This window comes from Cupressus sempervirens, chromosome 5 (assembly GCF_028749045.1).
Source record: "Cupressus sempervirens isolate cs-2001-9-10 chromosome 5, ASM2874904v1, whole genome shotgun sequence".
Lineage (NCBI taxonomy): Eukaryota > Viridiplantae > Streptophyta > Pinopsida > Cupressales > Cupressaceae > Cupressus > Cupressus sempervirens.
Window position 1 is genome coordinate 298,501,366 of NC_143122.1, and position 18,439 is coordinate 298,519,804.

Below are 18,439 nucleotides of genomic sequence, written 5' to 3' on the forward strand. Positions count from 1 at the left end.
ACCTGCCGAGTCTCCTTAATTAAGGGCTATTAAAATATAATCATGGTGATTCTCAATCTTATGTTATGTTAATCAAGATATCCAAAATTGACTATTGACTTATTAATAGAAAATAAAACATATTTCTAAACGCGTTGTTCAACCATTTCATTTAATAAGCTAAATAGAATATTCTATCCGATTCACTTTCTCTTCCACTATTGAACTAAACTCACTTTATTATATCACAAAACAATGATATTGTGTTGTCAAACCGATCCACTTTCTCTTCCACTATTGAACTCAACTCACTCTATTATATGACAAAACAATGATATTGTCAAATATTCGATGAAATAAAATCAAATATTCGATGAAATATTATATGAAAAAAAAATGATATTGTCAAATATTAGATGAAATATAAATCAAATATTCGATGAAATATTATATGACAAAACAATGATATTGCCAAGTATTCGATGAAATAAAATCAAATATTCGATGAAATAAAATCAGCTAGTTGAATGCCTTGATGGTGGAATGGTAGACACGTGACACTCAAAATGTCATGCTAAATAGCGTGGAGGTTCGAGTCCTCTTCAAGGCATACATATTCAATATTTCATTTAATAGTTATATTAGACATTATAATTAATGGAAATTGAATGAGTAATTCAATTGCCATTGTTCAAAAAATCAAGTTGAATTAATCGAGAGTACTACTATTAAACTATATCAATTCGATTTTATTTTTTGGAAAAGTTTTAAAGACAAAATTCGGACCGATCAAATTTGAACAAAATGAATGAAAGATCTAGGCTTTTTTTTTGTTATTTAATCCTTCCGCCAATAAACAATCAATGACATTCGTAGAAAGCCATTTTGTTTTTAATAATGTATCGATCATTTGTTTGAATAACATTCTATTAGAGAAGAATAAATTTGATAAATATTCATAACTTTCGGATAGAGTGTTATAAGTAAGAGATTCATTAGATAATAAATCTATATTTTCCGTTTCTCCCTTGAGCAAACGTTGTTTAAATTTATCATCCCGTGTTTTTTCATGGAACCAACGTTCACTTATCACTGATTGGGGATAAGGTAATACACATTTCAATCGAGTACCAATTTCTTGAAAGCGTTTGAAATTTTCAAAATTTTCTTTTTCTTCCATTTTAATATTAAGAGGTAAATCATCATCATTAGTCTGAATTTTGATTCCTAGGGCTATTTTTCTCACCTTTTACGCTTTAGAATAGACTTTAACATTTTTTTAATACTAATATTTAGCTCTCTTGTTGAAGAATAAGTAAGATAAATGCTCTTCACAAGTTCTTTAGAAGCAAAAAGTTCTCTTCATTCAAATGAAGAGTGCTTATTTAAAAAGTGAATACTCATGGGATCCCAAAGAAATCGATGAGCTAGATAGATTACTAGTGTATTTAAAGGTTTATACTCCATTGCATACTCTTCTGTGTCAAATTGATATATTCCCATCCTTTGAAACTTTTTGTATAGTAATTTTTCTTCCTAGAAAGCAACTGTCTTTCTTTCTATAATATCGTCCTTCCCAGCATAAAGAGGCCGGAAGTCGGGGCCAGACATTAGAAATTTCTTCCAATATAAGCTAGAAAGACAGGTCGGTCTTTCTTGAAACCCTTCAAATAGGTGAAGATAATCCAATAATGGATTTTCTATTGTTATATCTTTTATATGCTCAAATCGATTGCTGCGAATAAAAATAAAACGCCAGGTCCTAGAATCACAAACTATAGGAGTTTCATCCTCTTTTCTATAGGAATTTCTTAATTCTTTAGATAAAATGATTTTATCTAGTATAGAAGATAATCCTTTTTGCATCATATCTTTTTTGAACTGAGGAGCAATTTTTATGTAATCAGAATTGCCCCGATATATTGCCAACGATGGAAATTCTTCCAGAAGACCCTGTAAGAGACTCAAAGCTAGAATGAAATCATTTTCAATGAAAGGATCAAAAGGATTATTCCAATTCTCTCTATTTGATTCCGATAAAAACCAGCAATCTTGCACTACTGATCCAGCCAAGCAACCCAACATATGATAGAATACAGTGAACTCTTTCACAACTGTTCTGGCAATTGAAGGTTCTAAATACCATTGATGCAAATAGTTTTCCCTTCGACCCTCAAAATCTAGATTAAGCCTTAGAGAATTTTTTAAATACGTTAGTTTATTCTATATAATGGCTTTTCCTATCTTATAAGGAAGTCCTTGAAAAAATTCACTGAACTTCAGATTATAATTACAAGGACCCCAATTTGATCTATACAAAGCTACTCCAATTATATCATTGTCTATAGCTGAAGTATTTTGGCTCATGCTAATTAGAAATATTTCATCAGAAATTTTTGCTAGATCTTGTGTAGTAAAGCCTTTGGTAGTTAACCCAAATTCATCATAGCAGTTCCATTCTTTTTTCAAGTAGAGCCCTTTGTTACGTAAAAGCAAAGGAAATTCTTTTTCTCGATATGGGGCAGGCAACTTTTTAGTATTGATAAATGTATCGAATCTTCATTTACTACGAGGAGGACTTATTAGAACTAGATCAATTTCTTTTGGAATGATTACAATACACATTGTTAAATGTGACTTGGTTAGAGGATTTAATTACCTTATTAGTAGAGGCCTGGGTAGAGGACTTTGATTATTCTATAAAAATGTCACCTTGCTAAAGGTTACACAAATTGTTAAGTCCTTCAAATGACTATGAGGTCAACCTATATAAAAAGGATTTCAACACAAACTATTTACAATGACTAAAAATAAAACAATCGGGTTTTGATTTATATAACCACAACTCACTTTGTAGTTTCAAATCTATGTTATGTCCTTGTGTTAACACTACTAGATTTGAACCTAAATTATGATAGCAGGCAATCACAATTGCAATAGCAAACAATTGTGCAAGTGCTATAACCAAGAATTTGACCCCTTTGGATGGGAATCAAAATTTTGGCGTTGCAAATTGTGATGACAAGATCCTCCATCGCAATTGTGATGTACAAAGCTATTGCAATTTGGCATACAGAAAAGTCAAGAGGTCATTATGATATTTTTGTAGCTATGATAGGCCATCATCACAATTATGAAATTTACCAGTTTCACTAGTGTTAAAATTGTGATGGGTTGTGACAACAATTCCATGGGTGCAATGGAGATCTTTCAGATTTAGCCGTCCTAACTGTGATGGTCCTGCAAAGGAAATGTTGTTTGTCGAATGCCATTATGTTGGATTTGACTGTTGTAATTGTGATGGCCTATTGAAGTATTAATTTATTCATTTTGTTGTCATGGACCATAGACCTACAATGAAAATGCCCACATTCAAGGTGAGCCCCATAGGTTTCATACTCTTTTTCACTATGGATCCATTGAATGGTAAGTATATCTTCAAGACTAAAATTGATAACTATTTAAAGGTCAATGTTATGAATTTTCTAAAATCTGCAACTTATAGTGAAATTGGACTTATGGACTTATAGTGCTACTCATTAGAATTAATATCAATTTCTGGCTGATGGTATTCTAAAAATATATGCCCAAGTGTAGAGACTTCAACACAAATCTACAATTTTCACTTTGCTCATCTCGTAATCAAATTGAGGGGTTTGAATTAAAGAGAAGGTGATGAATGCATATTCATATAGACGACTAGTCAAAGTTTAGGAAATTAATTGATAGGACATGAGTCATAATGAGATCTTGGTTTAAATTAACAAGCAAGCAATAATTGTTCTCAATGTCAGATCTGACAAGACATTAACAACTATTCAATTTTTTTAATTTAAGAGTGACTTTAATATGAATATTGGAATTCTCTCTCTCTCTATAATTTTTTATTAATATTATCTATATAATGTTTGAATATAGTAATGATCGCATTCATTAAATTTTTATAGCTATATGAATCTTGTAATAACTATTAGGTACAAAAAAATGTATAATTCTTTTGTTTGGAATTAAAAAATATTTTTTCTATACTTCTATCCATTTAATTATACTAGTAAAACTCAAGAATCTCCAAAAAAACAAATCATAACTAACATATAATGTAAAAATATCTAATTAAGAAACTCCATTCAAAAATTTTGGCAATGAAAAAATTTACAAAAGTTCAACAATCAACTCAAAGATCACAATAGAAACATATAAGTAGTCATAAAATTTTACAAGTAACATATTCAATATATTTAATCTCATTTTTTGAACCTCACAAAAAAATGCCATCTACAAGTCACATTCACTTCATACATATGTTTATGTGAAATAACTCAAAAGTTTCTAAAATTGATCCAACAAATCCATTTTGTGCAAATGTTGAAGTCATTTCCAATCATTTCTCAAGATGACTACTCTTTGAAGTATTATGTCAAATGGAATGAATGTGTTTCTATCTATGGTACCACATTTCTTCTCGATATTTCATCATATAGTTGACATATAGTTGACATGCAAGTTTTAGATCTCCATATCTTTGGACTTTCTACAAAATAGCCTACACATTACCTATGGTTCAACATTTTGTATGGACATGTATCAAGAATATCTTGGGAAATTAAGAGATCCTAAGGCCTTATCAAAAAACATTTTATGCAAAGGTTACAATCATTTCATCCTATGGGTAGTTTTTACATCTAGGAATTTAATCAAACAATTCACATGTATCCACACTGCCAGTATGTTTACCAAAGCATTCAATCATCACACTCTTTGTCTAACAAATCATTTCACCCTATGCCAAAGGGATTCATTCGAGATGAGAACACATAGAAAATTAGGTAGAAATATAGAAAGAATGATGTGAAAACATTGGAAAATGGAAAATAAGTCTGAGTGAGAATGTAAATACAAGATGAAGAATCTAGTGATCTATTTATATTAGAAGTTAATGAAAGTTGGACCAAATTATAAGTATATCAGTAACACTTCTCCTTATGTCATACAACATAGTATAAAGGTTTTGGCCAAAAATGAAAATAGATAAAAAATTTACCATCAAGGGTATAGGATTTTGTTCTTAGTAATAGAGATGTCCAGTGAATATTTTCAATAGTAACTTATAGAGCAAGTTTCTCCTATTTGCAAATTAGGCCTAATCTTGCTCAATCTAGGTGAAGGGAGTTAGGACAAAAACCAAATTCCCATTCCTTGATACTGTTTAATAGCTTGAAAAGAGTTTCTAAATATGAAATTTAATTTGGGGGTCATTTACGATTTTTAGGAGAGAAAACTCAAACACAACATTAGGTGATGCAGGAGCAGCATATGGTGTAAGGGTAATCCTATATCACCCAAAAATATGCTTAGTGTTAGTTTCTATTTAAAGTGTTTTTATTTCTAGATACCCATTTGGGTCAAATAAAGGTTCCAACTCTCATATTTCCACTATTGGTTTTTTAGGTTAGAGTTTTTGAGTGCCTTGGGATATGTGCCAATGTAGAAAATGAGTTATTTTGTAATTGAGTCACAATTATGATGAGTTAGAGGATGTAAGTTGGAGTGATGATTATAATTGTATTTTAAAGTACTCCAAATAAAGAATGAGGTCAAAAGGCTTTATGGTTTGAAAGTTATAGTAGTTTTAAGTTGCCTAGAGACCTCCTAAGAACACTTCAAAGTCAGATTTGATGCACTAAACGGTCTTGTATGGACCCAAAAATGGGGGACAAGAAAATATGGTCCATAGCCTATAGAGTGCTTGGATAACTTTCCAAAAATGTAAACGGTTCATCAATCGAAATCCTAGATCAAAAGTTATGCCTCTGGGAAGTTGGACTACCATTTCTAGATTCTTCTAATTTTACATTGACTTCTAACGTGATTTATAGAACCTTCTATTTTGGTGGTTGATTCCAAATTTCATATTCTAGAATGTGTTCCTAACCCTAAATGTAGTTGGGGTTTATTTAAGTACGTTTATGGCATTGTAAAGGAAATTCTTGGTGGAGTTTGGGAGAAGGTATTGAAGGAGGATTTTCTCTAGATTTAGGCAACATTGTAAGCCCATAGGACATGCCTTAGAGTCTATTTTAAATGTAATAAATGTAATAGCATATCACTTCTAATAATAATATTTCCCTTTTCCTATTGTGTTCATTTTGGTCTTGGATTGTGCCCTCATCAAGTGGTATCATAGTAGATTTTCTTGAGTGTGTAGAAAGAGTGCAGAGTGTGGGGCAATTTGCACCAAGACTGGGTGGTTGTGGGTTTTGATACAAGAATATGCATCTATGAATCAATCATTGTGGAAGGGCCAAATTTTATATTCCTAAGGTTAGAGCCCTCTAGAGATAAGTCTAGGAATTATATAATGAGATCCGTAGAGGGATGAATATTGCCATAGGCGATGAAAGTGAAGAAGAAAATGAAGAAGAAGGAAATATTGGGCAAGGAGGGGAAGGAGATGGATAAGTCCTAAACCAAGTAGAGGAGAATATTTATAGGGAAATTTCCAAGGTTGGAAAAATACCTAAAATTGACGTCGACATGTTTTTGGGAAATCTAAACTTGGAAGAGTTGATCAACTAGATCAATGAGCTAGAGGAATATTTTGAGTATGAGGATATTAAGGACACTGATAGGGTTAAGTTTTTGAAAGCCAAAATGAAAGGCCATGCCAAAATCTAGTTGCAAGAGATTCAGCTAAAAAGAAATAGAAGAGGAAAGGAGAAAATCACAAGCTAGGATCACATGGTGGACAAACTAAAGAAGTAGTTCATTTCTATTGATTACGAGCTTGATTTGTTTAAGAAGATGCAAGGGTTAAAGCGGGAAAGAAAATATGTCTAGGAATAAATAGAGGAGTTTTACCTAGTCCTTATTAGGGTGGGGCATGGAAAATCTAACAAGGAGAAGGTTACTCGTTACCTTAGTGGGTTAAGACCTAGCATTTAGGAGGAGTTAAGTCTGGTTATAATGACTAGAATTGAAGAAACATACTAGTTTGCATTGTGAGTTGAGGAGAAGATAAAAAAAAAGTTTGATGTAAGGTAAAGAGGACATAGTTAAGGAGGAAGGGGTGGTGATAGGTCATTTGGAGGCCAAAATGAGAACTAGAAGAAAAATGATGATGTAGATACTAGCCAAAACTAGAGGAATGAGGGTTTCAACTGTTTCTATGATAAAAAATTTGGAGATCAGAGAGGAAGAAGTAGAGGACACATAAATGGTTTAGAAAGAGGAGGCTTCCATGGTACCTATTTTCATTACAATGAAGAAGGTCATCATGCCTTTACATTCCCTCAACACCAAGGAATGATAGATAGGAGAGTTGATGGTCAAGCAAGGGTTTCTCATGTGAATGATGATGCACAATCATCACATTGAAAGGATGCAGAAGAGGAGAGGTTCTAGTTAATGAAAGAGTCTTACTAAACGGTGAGACTAAACCTAAACAAAGGAGGATTTTGTTTCATAATAGGTGCAAGTACAAGGGTAAATTTTGTAATGTGATTATTGATGGTCGAAGCATTGACAACTTGGTGTCAGAGGAGATGGTCTCAAAGCTAAAGCTCAAGAGGGAGAAACACCCCAACCCTATCAGATTGTTTGGGTGTAGGATGATCATGAGGTCCTAGTTAGTGAGAAATGTTTGGTAAAGTTCAAGATTGGGAGTTACCATGATGAGGTTCTCTATGACATCATCCCAATGGATGTGTGCCATTTATTGTTGTGAAGGCTATGGTAGTTTGATAGGCATGCTAGAAATGATGGTCATGCAAATATAGACTCTTTGACAAATGATGGAGTTTTCCACAAATTGAAGCCCATGATAAAGGCGGTTGAAAAGAAATGTAGTAGTGATAAGGTATGTCTTACTAATGGAAGACAATTTATGGATGTCATGAAACATCAACAAGTTTGTTATTTTTTAATTCCTAGAAAAGATAAGGAAGGTAGTAGTGAGATTCCACTTGAAGTTTTAGGTCTATTAAGTATGGAGATGTCATCTCTAATAATGTTCTAAAAGGTTTTTACCAATAAGGCAAATCAGTCATCAAATAGATTTAGTCCCTAGAGATAGTTTTCCTAACAAGGTTTCTCATAGGATGACTACTTTTGAGACTGAGGAGCTTAAACTGACAAGTTCAAGAGTTGTTGAGGAAAGGTTTGATTTGAGAGAGCCTGAGTCCATGTGCAAAACCTACAGTGTTAACACCAAAGAAGGATGAATAGTAGAGAATGTGAATAGACTCTTAGGATATAAATGGAATAACCATCAAGTATTGGTTTCCTTTGCCAAGAATGGATGATCTTATGGACTATTTGAGTGGAGCTCAGTACCTCACAAAGATAGATCTCAAGAGTGGCTATCACTAGATAGAGATACGTGAGGGAGATGAGTGGAAGACTACATTCAAGACCAAGGAAGGTCTATATGAGTGGTTAGTCATTCCCTTTGGATTGACCAATGCACCAAGCACCTTCATGCAGCTCATGAATGAGGTACTAAAAAAAAATTTGGGAAATTTTTTTATTGTTTATCTGGATGATATTTTGATTTTCATTAAATCTTTGGATGAGCATTTATTACGCATTCATAGTGTCCTTGAAAGGTTGAGGGAAGATAAATTATTGATTAATTTGAAGAAGTGCAACTTTTTCAACAAGGAGTTAGTCTATTTGGGGTTTGTTGTATCAACTAATTGTCTCAAAATGGACCCAAAAAATTTGAAGGTCATCTTCGAATTGTCTACTCCAAGGTTTTCTACTAAGGTGAGGTCATTCCATGATTTGGCTAGTTTTTATAGGAAGTTCATTAGGAATTTTAGTAGCATATGTGCACCCGTCATTGAAATAATGATGGGGGATAGAAAAGAGTTCAAGTGCACTAAAGGAGCTTCAAGGAGTTTTGAATTTTTGAAGAAGAACATGATATAAAAACCTATGTTTTCACTTCCTAATTTCAACAAGGTATTCTAGGTGGGTTGCGATGCTAGTGGCATTTCTATTGGGGCTTTATTGAGCCAAGAAGTTAAACCTATTGCCTATTTTAGTGAAAAATTCAATGACACAAAGAAGTACTCTGTTTATGATTAGGAGTTCTATGTAATATTTTAGGCCTTAAGAAATGGAGGCATTATTTGTTACTAAAAGAATTTGTGTTGTATACTGATCACTAGGCATTGCAGTACCTAATAGTTAAGGTAAATTGAATCAGAGACATTTGAAATAGACAGAGTTCATGCAAAGCTATACATTTGTATAGAAACATAAAAGTGGAAGGTCTAATAGGGTTGCATATGCATTAAGTAGTTGACGATTTTTTTTGGTGGTAATACAAGTTGAAGTGGTTGGTTTTGATGAACTCATGAATTTGTACCCTAAGGATCCTAACTTTACAAAGGCTTAGAAGGCTTTTAAAGAACCTATTACTCTAGAAAGGACTAGATGGCTAGATTATGTGATTCGAGATGGTATGTTGTTCAAGGGAAGTCAATTGTGTATTCCAAGGAGTTCTATGAGGAAGAACTTGATCAAGGAGAAGCATAGTGGATAGATGGTAGGACACTTTGGTCAAGTCTAGACCATTGCCATTATTAGAGAACATTATTTTTGGCCTCAATTTTCACAAGATGTGAAGAAGTTTGTACAAATTTGGCAAGTATTTCAAACAGCCAAAGGATTAGTCATAATACTAGACTCTATCAGCCATTGCCTATTCCATTGAAAACTTGGGGGGACATAAGTTTGGATTTTGTTCTTGGATTGCCAAAGACAAAAAGGGGCAATCATTCAATATTTGTGGTGGTTGATAGGTTCTCCAAGATGACACATTTCATTCCATGCCACAAGACTCATGACACAGTGCATATTGCAGATTTATTTTTCAGAGAGGTGGCGAGGCTACATGGTCACCCAAAAAGTATTTTATCTAATAGAGACAGTAAATTTGTTGGGTATTTATGGAGGAATTTGTGGAATAAGCTGATGATATAATTAAAGTTTAGTTCTACACATCATCTGCAGACTGATGGACAAAAAAAAGTAGTGAATAGGAGTCTGGGTAATTTTTTGAATTGTTTAGTACGAGATAAGCCCAAGGGACGAGATTTGATTCTACTACAAGTATAATATACTTACAATAATTCTTTAAATAGGAGTACTTTTAGACCACCATTCCAAATTATGTATGGGAGTAGTGTAACGACTGCACTAGAGCTAAGGAAAATGGAGCAAGGGGAGAGGACAAGTGTTGAGGAAGAAGAATTTGCCAAAAATGTGAAGAACCTATATGAGGAGATACATGCACATATTACTAAGATGAACCAATGATATAAGACTAGGGAAGATCTAAAGAGGAGACATAAGGAGTTCTAAGGGTGGGATCTAGTTATGGTATACTTGAGGAAGGAACAATTTCCAATGGGTACCTACAACAAGTTGAAGATGAAGAAATTTGGCCCCTATAAAAATTTGAAGGAACATGATTCAAGAAATGCATATGAGGTGGAGTTGCCAAATGGGATTTACATTTCTCCTATTTTCAATATTGAAGACTTAATAAAAGATCATGATGATGGTGCAGATGATGAGTTAATGGTGGAGCCATGTCTAATTCCTACTTCTGCAAAGGAAGAGATTAAGGAAAGTCTAGATAGTAGTGTGGGCCAGAGTACCAAAAATAGGTAGTATGAAGAATACCTAGTCAAGTGGAAAGGACAACTAGTAGAAGATTCAACTTGGATATCCCAGCAGAGGTTTCCCATTTGGGTTTTCCTCTACTAGCTACAAAGTGATAGGGTCACTTTTCAATCTACTTGTTGGAAATATTCAAGACTTGGTAATTTACTAAGGGGGGGGGGGGGGGGGGGGGGCGAATCAGTAAATTAAAACTTTTATTACATAAGCATGTAAATCAATCTATTTATCCTACTGCATGCATAATTTACTGAAGGATAAATACTGAACACATAACAACATAAAGTTTTGGTGACCTAGAAACCTTCCAAATAGAAAGTAAAATTGGGGTGGGGATGATACCCACAAAACTTCACTACTACAGTAGAAAGTTGGCCAGTTAAGGCTTACATTGACCACTTCTGGTGATCTACCCTATTAGGAGCACAAAGGACTACTAGGTCCACGTTGTTAGAGGATTTACAAACATAAAATGAAGTATGCACTCGGTTAAGAGATTTACAAAAGACTATTAAGTCTACCTTGTTAAAGGATTTAGATTTGGTTCACCTATTAGGATGAAACAATGGATCTTCTTACAATTGATTGTTAATAAGATCCTTGAGCTCTTAATCACCATGTGTGATAGATAAGACTTTTCTACTCCTTTGATGACCTTGCTGAATACTGTAGTTGATATTCCTTCGCATACACTTCTTACATATTCTTCTTTTCAAAATACAATTCCAATTCATAATACAATACAAGTGACCTCTTACATATATACCTTTCCAATTTACAAAACTACAAGGTCGGCCAAAACACAAGTGAAAAACACATTACAAAGTCAGCCCAATAGTAAATAACTTGGGTTCATTGAACTGACTTGGTGGCCTTCTGACACTCGACATCCACTACTTTACTTGGCATCGTCTTGCACTTGGTAGAAGTGAAGGCTTGGTCCATACTAATCACATGAAGTAGTTCTGAATTTAGTGACCACTGGTGACTTGGTAGATGTGGTATCACTCGATAGATACTATACGGTGAGTTTACCTTGCTTCACTCAGTAAACACTATAACTTCCAACACTTGGTATACACTAAAATTCCATGACACAGTCTAACTACTCGGTAGACACTGTGAAGCTTGGTAGACACTAAGAATTTTGCATAGCTTGTATACACTTGGTAGCCACTGATTTGCTCAACGTGAACTATTGTAGCTTGGTTTACATTGGAATACTCAGTGTAAACTAATATGAATAAGTGTTGTTACTAATGGCAACAATAAATCAATGCCAACAATCTCCTCCTTTGGCATTAGTGACAAAAGACTTATAAGCCAAGACATATGTACACAATCTAACTTGTTGAATTTTTAGATTTTTCAAAATTGATCTTTGTTAAGTATCTATATATACATCCTTCATTTATGTCCTTGCTAAACATAATGTATATACAAACTATGTACATATATACATACCTACACCATTGAATGCTATCTCCTCCTTTCACTGATATCTCTTCCCTATAATTATTAAGCAGATATCTCTCCCCCTTATTGCTATAATATATAGACATCTCTCCCCCCTTTTGACAATAATACCAAAGGACTATACACAATTTCTATTAGGTAAAACCGAAGTGAGATAGAAAATCTTGATGTACCTTGAGGATGGTGGAAAAAGCATTATTATCCCAAGTCTCTTGCAAAATTTGGTAGGTGGAGAGAGCTACTTGAACTTCTACTGATAATTGAATCATATGATCAGCTATTGAGAAGTTCTGATCTTGGACCAATGATTTACAATGTGCAATATGTTTCTACATTGAATCCATTATTGGTAATACCATATTCTGAATATCTATCAGTGTTTCTCTTATTCTAGCTTCTTCTCTGAGAAGTTCTACCTGAAGATCTGCTAGATATCTGATCCTTGTGTGATGGAAGGAGCTAGATGAGGGGTCCATCTGCATCTTGGATGCACTTGATTGCATATCTATGTCAATCTTATTCAACTTTACTTTTATTTCCTTTGTGAATCCAGAGACATCACATAGCTTTGCAAAAAGTGATGTTGCATTGGTAAAAGAATTTTCAAAGTTACTCAAAAATGTTGACAACTCAACTTGTTTGATTGCAATTTGCTGATAAATGTGCTCAAACACCTTGTCATCAAACTTCTTTTCAGCTTTCTCTATTAATTTATCTTGTCCAGAGGAATCTTCATTGAATTTATGAACAACCTCTTCTAACTGAAACAAAATGTGTTGTGTGGAATCCACTTCAACACCTATAGCTTCCATTGTTATGTTCTTGGCACTCTCAATTATTCTATATTCCTTGTCCATTTCAGACCTTAATTGTTTTTGCCTAGCCTTCTTTTCTAAGAGTTGACTTTCTCTTCTCATTTCTTCTACAGTGACAATATCAAAGTCAATCTTAGGGATTTCTATCTCAGTGTCTAGGTCAATGTCTTCTTTAATTTCTTTACCAGTTATTAGAAGTTTTAGTGGTTGCCTTTGTTCTTCTATGATTACTGGTTTGACCTTAGGAATAGACATAATAGTTGAGATAGAAGGGCTAGTAGAGAAAAATGGAACAGGGCTCAAGGTTTTAATGCCAATAGGAGTACTAACTGAGTCCAAAACTGAAATATTACCCAAAAATGGTGCAACACTTAGTAGAGTACATATTAGTGTATCTATAATAGATTAAGTAGCTGATATAGAGGTAGATATTAATAAAGCCGATGGAAACAAAACTTGAATACTAACTGGAATAGTGACTAATGTTGTAGATGCTATAGTAATCAAAACTGAAGAACTCATTGAAGATAAAATTGTAGAATAATTTGTAACACTTACTGAACATGATGATGAATCAGAGTGAGTTGGCTCAATGGCTAAAGAAGTGATTGTTAGCTCGGTAGATAAAGTGGTTGACACTTCCATTGTAGAAACCTAGAGCTGGGAGGTGGTTGGTGCAGATTGAGTAAATGATGTAGTTGAAGTGTTTGCAATCTCACTAGTAGAAATTGACCCCACAAATGTAACAGTGTTTGGTGGAGTGTGAGAAAGAGATGCAATAGCTTCAGCTGCCATTCTTACCGGGTTATCTTCATCCTTTTCTTCCTCAAGTGCTTCTTCCTCCTTGTTTTCTTCTTCTTTCTCTTCCATTAATGCATGTAGCTCACTTGGTATAACTATGATAGATGGAATGTTATCAAATTCATCTTCATCATTGTCACTGCTATCATCATCCTTGATTTCAACTACTTCTTTAGAGGGCTTTCTAAGATGATATACATCTTTCTAGACATATAAGGCTTTCCTGACTACTGATTCTATATTCTTCATTAGTATGAAGCATGTGTTAAGCTTTAGAATCATTTGGTCTTTGTGATCCAACAATGGATTTTTCACCTCTACATTTGTTAGATTGGGAACTAACTATTTTAATTGTTTTTCAAAGATTTCTTTGACAATTTGCATTGTAGAGTCCCATCTGGCTTTGATCTTATCATGGAGATCAACATGGATTTGAGGTTTCATCTGTGTAGGAGTGTATTTCCATATACCCATTTTCTCCATGACTAAGTTCTCAATTTCTTTCTGCTTTGTAGGGGTCCTGATCTCATACTTAGGAGCTTTAAAATTATTTATTCCTACTCTAGCTCTCAATTGTTTCATTCTGTCTTCAAATGTAGGTGTAGACCAAACTAATATAGGTTCACTTTCCCTTTTGCCTTTCCTTGTTCTCTGAGTGAAAACTATAGTTGGCTTCTTTTGAGGTTTGGTGATAATCACATTTCCTTTCTTCTTAGGTGGTTCCTCTTCTTTTTTTGATTCATCTTTTTCATCATCTAATTCCTCTTCTTCTTCATCCTCACCCTTGCCCTCGGTAAGCATAAGAGGTTCTTTGACAGTTTTTAATTTTTCCACTCTCTTCTTTCCCCTGCTGATGGCTTGAGGTATCTTGATGCTTGGTTCTATCCTCTTTTTGGCTTCATCATAGGTGCCAAATGCAGGAAGGTTAGGGTTAGTTGGCTCATTCACCAGATCTTCAATGCTATCTCTTGATTCATCAATGTTTATTTCGTAAGGCAGTGGCTTCACCCATGCTACTCTCAATATGACCGCTTCGATATATACCCTATCACAATCTACCATAAAGCATATGTCATCCTTGTAGTCTTCTACAAGCTTGGGTGGGATCCAAAATCTATTATTCATCTTTTCCTTGAATGCTTCAAAATGGTTATCCATTACCTTTTCAAAATTTTCACCCATTCCTTTAATGAATTCATTTATTTGGTAAAGAATAGGGGTGTCTTTCCTCCATACCATAGTTCCCTTGGAAGGAAATAATTTTTGAACATAAAAGAATAAGCATATGAGAAGAGAGCCAAACTTGAAAGAGTTATTCTTTGAAGTTTTGACATTGTCAATGTTTTTGTTTAATTGCTTCAAAAGCACATCTGACAGGTCATAATCTAGATTCTTCTTCCCAACTTTGTATGCTAGGTCAACTGCTTCACAAGGAACGTTGTTTAACTGACTTGAGCTATAGATTTTGTGAGAAATTATGTGAATTCCAAACCTAAGCTCTGTGTCAGTTACATTATTTATTTTTAAACCTCTATCATCTCGTTCAGCTAGGGTTTTCTTCTGCAGTTCCTCCCAACCTAGGGTTTTGGTGGTTTTGGCTTTGCTAAGCATTAGGAGGCCTGTGACCTTGTGAATCATCTTCTTAGTCATCAAAATTGGTTGCTTCAACCACAATTGACCATTATTAAACCAACTCAATATGTACCTAATCCATTTCACTTGAAAATTGCATGGCACATGCAGAATGTGGGTCAGTCCTTTTGCTTCCAAGTGTTTGTGTTTTGGTTTCAGCACTCCATCCACACACATCTCAGCTAGGGTATTGTCCATCTTTAACATTCCTATTTCTTGAATAGTGCATTTGAAATGAGTTCTTATGTCATTGATAAGGAGTACCTTTGGTGGAATTTGTGATTGAGCACCATGAGGATCAAGAGATTTAGCAACGGTAGGAACAATCTTGAAGTTTGGTGCCTTCCATTCGACTCCCTTGACTAGCATCTTGGAGCCCTTCTTCTATTTGCTTCTTCTTCTACTGGTAGATGCCATCACTTCTCAGTAGTTGAATGAAGGTATGTAAAGATTTCACTACTAAATCACTTGAAAATGTTTTGATGCTGTTCAAATTTTTTGTACTCTCTGAATGTTGTGAATGTGGTGAAGAATGAAGTCAATTTTACCCTTTTTTTTTCAAAAAATTTTCATAAATGATCGATGCCATTAATACATAGTGTGTGATAGACTATCATCCACTGACCTAACTTGGTGAGAATGTCAACTTGATAAACAAATTCTCTTCTACTCCTGATCTCACTTGGTAAGAACTTGAGCTAACCTCACTCAATGAAGTCTAATGCAACTCGGCGAAAGATCAGATTTCAAAGATCCTTGTGTATCTGGAATACTAATTGGATCATTTACATTCTATGCATTTTTTGGAACTACTTATGATATTTTCTATAAGTACAACTCCAACTCATTTAAAAGGCTTAGTTTGAAAGGATGGGGTCACCCACTTCTTGAGTGACATCACTCCCATGATTTGAGCTTGTTTCCTCAGTGGTCTTTGGAATCCATTGCTACCTCATTTGTTTACTGATGTTGTCTTCTCTTGCCTTCTTTTCATCTTCAATTCTGCCTATGTTCATATAGTTTTTGGCTATATGACCAAGTTTAGTGCGTGTGTAACACCTTATAGTAGTATCCTTCTTTCTTAGGTGATGCCTTGCACAATTTATGCCAGTGTGTCCATATTCTCCACAATAATAACATCTACACTAGGCATTGTAGTCCCATCCAAATATTGCTTTTACAAGTTGTTCAACTGGATTGAATGATTTGGATCTGCATTCTGATGCCTTCTGACCATGTCTTTTGCATTTGTGACATTTACCTTCAAATTTTGGTTTCTCCTTGCATCCATTAGCTTTGTGACCATATTTATTGCAGTTGTAATACTTTCCATTGAATTTTTCTTTTTCATTATTCCAACATTTGTTTGATGTGTGACCAATCTTTCCACAATGATTGCATGTAGGTTTCTGATTTCTTTTAGAACCTTGCCTGGAAGATTCACCTTCTTCTTTGGTGTATCCAAGTCCTGCTTTACCTTTTTGCTTATGAAAATTCTGCTCATTTTGCTGATTCAGTTGATTTACATCTTCTTGAGGTTTTATCATTCTTTCATTGATTAGTTTTTCATCATCTAGATCATTCTTCAACTTTTCATTGATTTTTTTTTTAGATCTTAGTTCTCTCAGTATTCTTTCATTGATTTCTATTTCACAATTCAGATCATTCCTTATTCTTTCATTTTGTGCTTTGAGAATCCTAATCTCTTCATTTGCTTCAGAGATTTGATCAATGAGGTCTTCATTTTGATTGGACTGATTCTGTTGTTCATGATTTTTGGCTTCCAAGTCTTCTTTTGCTTTATTTCTTTATTCCAAGATCTCAATAGTCTGATTGATTGAATTTCTTGTTCTCTTTTGAGTTTCCTTACTTCTTCTTGCAGAGATCCATTCTTTTCTAGAAGTTCTTTGATTGCATTGTTTGCTTCATCTAAGCTACATGAAGGGAAGAAGTCTTCAATTCTTTCTTCAACATACTTGAGATTATTCATTTGATTTGCAAGTTCCTTTCTTTTCTTTAAGGATTGGGAAAGATGCTCCTTTTCTTCCTTGATTTGAACTATGGCCCTTTCTAGATCTAGCTTTTCATTTTCAATTGCCTTGTCAAGTCTGAATATCTCCATTTGTCTTTTAGATCTTTACTCAAGTTGTTAAACTTTTATCCTGAGAACCACAAGTGCTCTGATACCAATTGTTGGAAATATTCAAGACTTGGTAATTTACTAAGAGGGGGGGGGGGGGGGGGGGGGGGGGTGGTGTTGAATCAGTAAATTAAAACTTTTATTACATAAGCATGTAAATCAATCTATTTATCCTATTGCATGCATAATTTACCGAAATATAAATACTGAACACATAACAACACAAAGTTTTGGTGACCTAGAAACCTTCCAAATAGAAATTAAAATTGGGGTGGGGATGACACCCACAAAACTTTGCTACTATAGCAGAAAGTTGGCCAGTTAAGGCTTACATTGACCACTTCTGGTGATCTACCTTGTTAGGAGCACAAAGGACTACTAGGTCCACCTTGTTAGAGGATTTAAAAACATACAATGAAGTATGCACTCGATTAAGAGATTTAGAAAAGACTCTTAAGTCTACCTTGTTAAAGAATTTAGAGTTGGTTCACCTGTTAGGATGAAATAGTGGATTTGCTTACAATTGATTGCTGATAATATCCTTGAGCTCTTAATCACCATGTGTCATAGATAAGACTTTTCTGCTCCTTTGATGACCTTGATGAATACTACATATGATATTCCTTCGCATGCACTTCTTACAAATTCTTCTTTTCAAAATACAATTCCAATTCATAATACAATACAAATGACATCTTACATATATACCAATTTACAAAATTGCAAGGTCGACCAAAACACAAGTGAAAAATACATTACAAAGTTGGCCCAATAGTAAATGACTCAGGTTCACTGAACTAACTTGGTGACCTTCTAACACTTGACATTCACTACATTACTCGGCATCATCATGCATTCGGTAGAAGTGAAGGCTCGGTCCATACTAATCACACAAAGTAGTTTTGAA

The 18,439-nt window shown here is 34.2% G+C and overlaps 1 non-coding gene across 1 annotated transcript; it reads left to right on the forward strand.

Annotated features, from left to right (window-relative positions):
• The first annotated feature begins 508 nt into the window (after positions 1-508).
• Positions 509-589, forward strand: TRNAL-CAA (transfer RNA leucine (anticodon CAA)). Its single transcript has one exon. It is a non-coding gene; the product is annotated as a tRNA-Leu (tRNA).
• The last annotated feature ends 17,850 nt before the right edge of the window (positions 590-18,439 follow it).